The following is a 7,859-nucleotide window of genomic DNA, read 5'->3' as shown; positions in this document are numbered from 1 at the left end:
AGGACATATTTTGGGGGGAAACAAGGTAGTGGTGGCCATCCTGATGCTCTGGAATGATGCTCTGACTTGAACTATAGCCTTCTCCTTCCTGCGCTCAGTTTTGATGTGTTTAGTTGCAGCCTGACCTGCACCAACCAGTCTGCAGAATTTCCCATGCGGGGCCAATGGCTGACCTGAGCAGGCCAGCGGGAGAATTGGCAGCCACAATGATAAAACTCCTTAATGAACCATTAAAATAAATATAATTTCAACATAACCACCTGTTCAAAGGATCTTCTGTGCTGGATGCCAAAGCTTATAACATTCAAGATTTAAACATACCAAATCAAAAAAACAAAAAAAACCAACTGTTATATGGGATCAGTATTTTCACACCACTTAACGCTCATTAAAATGTACTTTACTGACTGTAAGATGTAGTTTCAAATGACACAACATATTAAGTGCTTAATATACTAGAAATTATGAAACTGATTTACCCAGTACAAGATGAAATAATTAGAGAGAAAGAGACGTCAAGGGCTGATGGAAGGGAATGCAGTGCTGTTGAAGACTCTTAAATAGCTGGAGGGAGATAACAAGGCTGGAGACACAATAACACAAAATAAACTGGTATTTCCAATTAGGACTTTAAATAAAGCAGATCTGGAAGTACAGACACCATCCTGCTTCTGAAAATGAACTAAATTCACGGGTAGGCAGGGAAGAGTTCAAGAGGGGTTCTACTGTTTTGTGTTGGAATCAAATGCAAGGACAAAAAAGGGCCACACAAGTCAAAGAAGCCAAGATGGTAGCTGGCCACCACTGGTGAAACCAGTGGTGGGATTCAAATAATTTAACAACAGGTTTTCTGCCCTAATGACCAGCTGGGTTAGGTGTGCTGGGTGGTCATGTGACTGTGTGTGTGTGTGTGTGTGTGTGGCCAACTTGACATCATGTCGAGAGGTGCCTTGCCTCACCTCACCTCGAGGCCTCGACCAGCTACTGGCCTTGCCTCCTGGCCGCTCGCTGGGAGGAAAGGGAGGGGGGAGGCATGGCCGGGTGCGGTGAGGCACCGTTTTCAGCCAGTTCTCTGAACTCCCCCCAAAATTAGCTACCGGTTCTATTGAACCGGTGTAAACCGGCTGAATCCCAGCTCCGGGTGAAATTCTGAGGAGAGGATTTGATGACATGGTTGTGCCCATTGTCCTCGCCTCTCATGGACCAGCCAAAGTTCTCCATGTTTGTTGATTAAAGCCCTTAAGGCCAGGCATAATATACGGTATCTTTCTCTGGCACTATTCACACTATATTTTTAACTTTGTTTTTTATTTATGTATTCATATTTCTTAATCACTCATTTCTCTTGGAGATATTATTGAGTTCATTCTTTTTGGGGTTCGCCCAATTCAAGAAAAGAAAAGTATTGGGTATATGCAACACATTAAGTTACAGAAAAATAAACAAATCAAAGTTAAAATCCAGTCAAGCACGCTATCCTATGGAAGGATAAGGAAGCCCCTAGGCCTCAACTGACCTGCTGGGGAAAACTAGCTAGAATGTGCGTCTGCGTATTCTATAAAACTGTGAAAACAGCCACCGTATTGTGATAACTACAAGCATTCTTGACTTGATTCTCTCTGCCTGTGTGTGAATGCCTTTCTTAAAAATAATCTAAGATTGCTCATGAGATACGATGTTGACCATTGTTCAGTTCAATTAATACTCTAATAGAATAATAGGTGTAAAATGTATTCATGGAAGTGAACTCAAAATTGTGTTTAATGGAAGAAGCCAAACAATGCCACACAAAGCTGGGGAAATTAAACAAGTCCTCATCCAAGCTGGGGAAATTAAAACGAAGTCTCACACAAAAGACATTTCCCCATTTATCAAGGTCAGGATGAGACAAGAAAGGAGACCTTCTTCTCTGGAGACTGCTTTCCAGAAAGTCCCCACAGAGGGTGTGTCAGAACAGGGGTTGCCAACCTTTTGGGCCTCAGGGACCACCAAAGTCATAATATTAAATCCCGCGGACCACTAATATGAATTTTGACTGACATTGGTGGGAAAGTCGGTCCCATATGCCAGAGCTGCCGTAGTCACAGGACTGGCCCTTTGGTCATCCTAGAGTAGCTCCTCCAGTCCGTGGCAGACCGGTGCACCCAAGTGGAGGAGCAGCTGCTCCGGGATGACCAAAAAGTCCTGTGACTACGGCAGCTCTGGAATATGGGACCGACTTTCCCACCAACATCAGCAAGCCACCCCGGGATGGATTTCCCTCCCCTGCTGTTGGTCTTACCTTCTAGTACCAGCTTACGTGGCTCTATCCAAGGTAAAGTTTGCACTCGGCCAAAGGGTGGAGGCAGCGAGTGGGCGGGCCATGTGGGCAGCATAGCCATGTGTTCTCACGCAGCCTGGATTAATTGCTTTGGGGGGAACATTTCTCTGTGAACCACCAAAATTTTCTTGCTGACCATCAGTGGTCCCCAGCCCACCAGTTGGTGACCACTTTGTCAGCGTATATTCATGAACTGGAATAGAGCTTAATAACAAAGTCAGGCGATGATTAGGCATGGCAACAGACCAGCCAATGGGAGCTGAATTGGAAAGTGAAACTAGGTGTAGACTGCGTGTGGCTCTGTGTTAAATTCTCTGCTCTGAACTCTGAAGCCGCTGCTTGTGTTTTGCTTGTGTTACATTGGAAGAATCTACTATTGGTATTGTATGTTTTGCTCATCTCATTATGTATATAAAGAAGTTAATGAATCCTGCTGAATCGGTTATCTGAGTGTGCTTTCTGGAAGTGATTTCTGCAAACCCGTAACAGGGAGCCATGCTCAAGTCTAGCCATTTGTGTATGTGTGGGGTGTGTGTGTGTGTGTGAATATAGAACGTCATGCCACCTCCTGGTTAGTGAGTTCTTTTGCCTGAGCTGGTAACAAGATGGGCAAGCTTTTAGTTAAACCAGGGGTCCCCAAACTTGGCAACTTTAAGACTTGTGGACTTCAACTCCCAGAATTCTCCAGCCAGCACAGCTGGCTGGAGAATTCTGGGAGTTGAAGTCCACAAGTCTTAAAGTTGCCCAGTCTGGAGACCTCTGAGTTAAACCCTGGGAGATGAGCTGAAGGGAAAATTTGAAACATATGCGATCAAAAAACTCCTCTGCAACTTTTCCAACCTTTCCAACCTTCTTCATCCTTTTTTCATTTTCAATTCCTTTTGTGAATGTGTTTCAAATGAGAGCTTATCATCATTTATTTAATGCTTCATTTATTGCCTTGAGCATGCCTTAGGTAGCAATATGGGACATAAATCATATAAATAAAGATGATGAAAGGTCTGGAGGCTAAATCGTGTGATGGACCACCCAAAACGAATTGGATTAACCCCCTAAAGTAATCCAACAGTTTTAGGGGTGGTTAGCCAATACCCTGACAAACCTAAATGAAACTAAATGCTTTCTTTTTCTTCCCTATTTATTATGTTATGTGTTACAGGTAGAAGCCACCCTTCTTTTAAGAGGGGGGCAGCATGTCAGGTCCCCTACTGGGACGCTGCCATTCCGATGGAGGGGAGAGGCTATCGGGGCTGCATTCTGTAACCACGTGGGTTTTAGGGAGGGGGGCTATCTTGAAGACAGATGGGCTTCCTCCCAGCCACTTCCAGCCTGACACCAAGGTTGCTGTGCCCTGTGGTTGAATTGCTATCAAGCGAATGCCCTGGAGTTCTCAAAACACCTATCAGAGCTGTATTGGCTGCCAGTGGACCGGTGAAAGGGGGTGAGGTTTAAATGGAAAAGAATAGGTTAAAGCTTTGCGCGGGAACTTCAGATTCTGTCTGAACTCTTTGCAATCACTTTCTCTCAGTAAAAGTTCCTTTTCATAACTAACTGTTTCAAGAGTCATACTTTCTATCAGGGGGTAGCTGGGGCGGGTCCTTATAATAATATTAGCATTTAGCCTTATGTACCGCTCCACATAGAAGTCCCTGGGCAGTTTACAATGTAAGCATTATTTGCAATGTAAGCAACAATCTGACTCCTCATTTTATGGACCTTGGAAGGATGGAAGGCCGACTCAACCTTGAGCCCCATCAGGACTGAACTCCAAGCTGTGGGCAGAGTTTATCTGCAATACCGCATTCTGTCTGCAATACTGCATCACCAGGGCTCCTGGTAGGACTAGGGGCTGGGAATTGCAGTTCAGCAACAAAATGTGAAAATGCCAGCTACTGGCTTGGAGTTTAAACATCCCAACCTTGTGGAACAATCTTTAGTGACACTCTTGATCTCTGTCAGAAACTAATGAAGAAGCTTTGGGTGACTCCTAAAGCTGCATTTCCTTATTTATGGTCAATGTTGAACCAGTTGGCTGCTTCAAAATGCTGTTTTTCAGGCTGAATTCTCAATTGTCCTTTTGATTTCGCCTCACAGCTGACTGGAGTTTTGCTTTAGAGTGACTGTGTAAGAAATGTGAAGCCCAGACAAATATAATGTACACTTCGCTTCCAGCAAGGAGCTGTGTGCAAATGCCCTTCTTATATCCTGGTCTCCCAGCTGCAACTAATGAAAGGGATCAGGGCCCTTTTCTCCCCTGTAAGTCATGTTGCTCCCTTCTCCATTCCTCCCTGCGTGCCCTAGGATAAAGAGGGGGTGGCCCTGGGTTTTCCTCTGAATGTCCATCTGGACTGTGCCCTTCCCCTGTTTCTTCCACAGCCACCGGAGCCACACTCCCACTCCCTGTCAGCTGCTCAATCTCCCCCTCAGAATCAGACTCCCACAAGGGCAGGACACCAGGCTAAACACCAAATCAAGCAGGGAAGCCGAAACACACTCTTGGTAGAGAGAAGAGTCCTTTTTACTGGCGCTGACCTGTTGCTGTAGCAGTTCAACTATGTAGCTCAGCCATCTCCAGAGTGCAAAGCTGTACATTTCACTGTGAATTTATGAGGCCATTCGGTGTCACAGTTGGGGCTTGGCAATATTTCTCATCCAGAGGGTGGGAGGGTGGGGGGAAAGCACATAATAATTAAACCTCCCTAATAAAAATTCCAGACCAGCAATTCTTGCCAAGTTTCCCTTAGGAGGCCAAATTAGCAGCTGCTTTGAAATTTCTGGCCTGGGAGGTAGAGGCTAACATTTTTAATCAAGGAAAGGATATGTTGGACTCTTTTAGAAGACCTCAATATTTCACCCTTAATGAAAAATAAAAATAAAACGGCCTCTTGATTAATTAGTTCTTGTAATTTGAAATTCAATTCTAGCAGAGTGAATTTCTGCCAGAGAGGCTAAGGTGCATCCGTTAGAAGGCACAAGGTCTACTCAGCATAGTTTCTTTCACAGCCATGGATGTGTGTGTGTGTGAGAGAGAGAGAGAGAGAGAATGGAGAAGAAGGAACTTTGTATGTGCTCTGAAAAAGTACAACAATGGGTATAATTAGCCACTGTCCCCAAATTTAAACAAACCTCAAAAATTGCTGAAAATCTCTACCCCATGCGAGATGCAGAGATGGACTGGAACAGTTTCAGGTGCTATCCATTTGGCAGCCCTGATATTAACAAGTCTCCACCACCCTTTCACGGACCTTTTAAGTCAGACGTCTCCAACCTTGGCAACTCAACTGCTAGAATGCTCCAGCCAGCCTAGTTGGCTGGAGAATTCTGGGAGTTGAAGTCCACAAGTCTTAAAGTTGCTAAGTTTGGGGACCCCTGTTTTAAGTCAAGGTTCTTGGTAGCTCCTTCCCAGGGCTTTGACCTCCTCCTGCATCACTGGCAGAAATAAAAATGGAACGGAAGGTGGCCCAATGCTTTTGGCCTGCTGGTTATCGTTAAGGGAACATGGGGGTTGAAACTTCTGGATGCACCCCAGGAAAGAGAGAGAGGCACGATTGATTCCAGGACAGAAGAGATTTCCAGAGATTGTCCCGCTGATCGTTCGAATTCTCTTTCAGCCTTAGCGATTCCTCTTCGGAACGGGTTCTGGTTTGGCTGTGGCTCACATCCAAACTGCTTCCCATCTTTGCCTGTGGAGAGGCTGATGCTCCTTTCTGACTATTTAACAAGTTTCCTTCCCCCCCAACCATTTTCTACAACCTCCCTTTGATTTTTCTCTTCAAAGATCAGAAGACGTTTTGGCTTTTGAGGTGAAATACAAAATGAGACCTCGTGCTTTGTGGCAAAAGGCAGCCGAATCTCTTTTCTTTGACAATAGAAACAGCCTTTCCCGAGGCATTTGAAGGAAGCTTGGAGGCTTTGGAGCTGTTTCCCAGCATCTGCGGCCTGAAACAACAACACCGCAATTCTTCCCAACGAAAGGGCCGGCCGGGCTTAATTCCTTTTCTCCTTTTTATCTGCACAGCGCTTGCTGTTTCTTGGCAAAATATAAACGATCAGCAGAAATCCTTCTTTGTATCCAAGTCTTGGGACTGTTCCACTCTAAGCTTGCGCTCATAAGTGCGGAATTCTGCCTTTTGCTCTCTCGCAGCTCAGCGGGAGCTCCTGGCCAAGGTTTTCACAGCCCTCCAGAAACAGAAAGTAACAAACATAATTAGGCACCTCAGCTCAGCTATTATTACACCATGTTATTACTTTCTTTACTTGCCAATGGACTTTTTTACTTTTATTTTTGTTCAGGACTTGTTATTATTGCTCATCCTTAGACAGATCCTGAATATAAAGAAAGGTACTGAATTGTTATCTTTTGTATTCATAACATTACAATACATACTTTATATTGTCCGAGGGCCTCAAAGGATCGGGAGTGGCAATACCAGGGGTTGGATTCTACCAGTTTGCGCCGGTTCAGTAGAATTGGTTGCTATGATTCTCTGGAGTTTGGAGAACCGGCAAATCGGGCCTCTGGCTGGCCCCGCCCTTCTCCGCCCGCTTCTCCGCTCCCTGCCCAGTGAATCCTTATCACGCATGTGTGACATTGCACGCATGCGCGACACACTGCAGCCTGCTTGTAACTGGTCATAAGTGTGTGTGTGTGTGTGAAAACACCAAAACAGGTCAAGTAGCTCTGAGGAGGTCAGTTGTAAATTAGAACACTTGCTAAGGACCACTTAGATTTGGTTTGCCAGTCACATGGCCCCCTAGCCACACCCACTCCAGTCACATGACCATCTAGCCATGCCCATCCCAGTCATATGACCACCTTGCCATGCCCAGTCAACAAGCCACACCCACACAATCATATGACCACCTAGCCACACCCACAAATTAGACCACGCCCACAGAACCGGTTGTTAAAAAATTTGAACCCCACCCCTGGGCGATACTCATCCTTTCCTGGCATCGAGAAGTGCTGCAAACATTCTAAAGCAACATGATGGTGGATATTTTAAACCCTAAAAACCTGGCCAATTTTATTATATTTACATTTTGGCTTTTTTGCCAGATTAGTGACCCTCATCCAACTATTGGGCTGATTAACCAGGACGTCAACTTTCTCTGTTGTCCTCCCAACCCTGATTTCACATTTCAACCCCCTTTCATGTTACCCCCTGCCGCTCTCCTTTCAGAGTGGCTTATTTCCCCGCTTTGTCCTGCAGACCGAGGCTGATGTTCTTTGTCGCGCTTGATAAGCTCCCGAGGTCAGAGGCTGCTCTGCAGCATGACCCCACTCGCTCCTCTTTGAGGACACCGCAAAGTACAACTCAAAGGTTGTCCTGGTACCAGATCAATTGTACTCCCAGAGGCATCCCAGCATGTTTGCCTTTCAGAAGTCAGGAGGTGCTACTTCGACACATTGGTTGGGTAAAACGCTGGGATATTTCTGGATACCCAATGCGGTTGAAACGTTTAGAGACCAGAACTGCTTCCAAATGCTGCTTCCAAAGGCTAAAATATCTGACCCATTCCGGCTCACACACCTCTC

This window comes from Pseudonaja textilis, chromosome 13 (assembly GCF_049901715.1).
Source record: "Pseudonaja textilis isolate UNSWEBS1 chromosome 13, rPseTex1.2, whole genome shotgun sequence".
In the NCBI taxonomy this organism is placed as follows: Eukaryota; Metazoa; Chordata; class Lepidosauria; order Squamata; family Elapidae; genus Pseudonaja; species Pseudonaja textilis.
The sequence above is the reverse complement of the archived record's forward strand: the minus strand, read 5'-3'. Positions refer to the sequence as shown.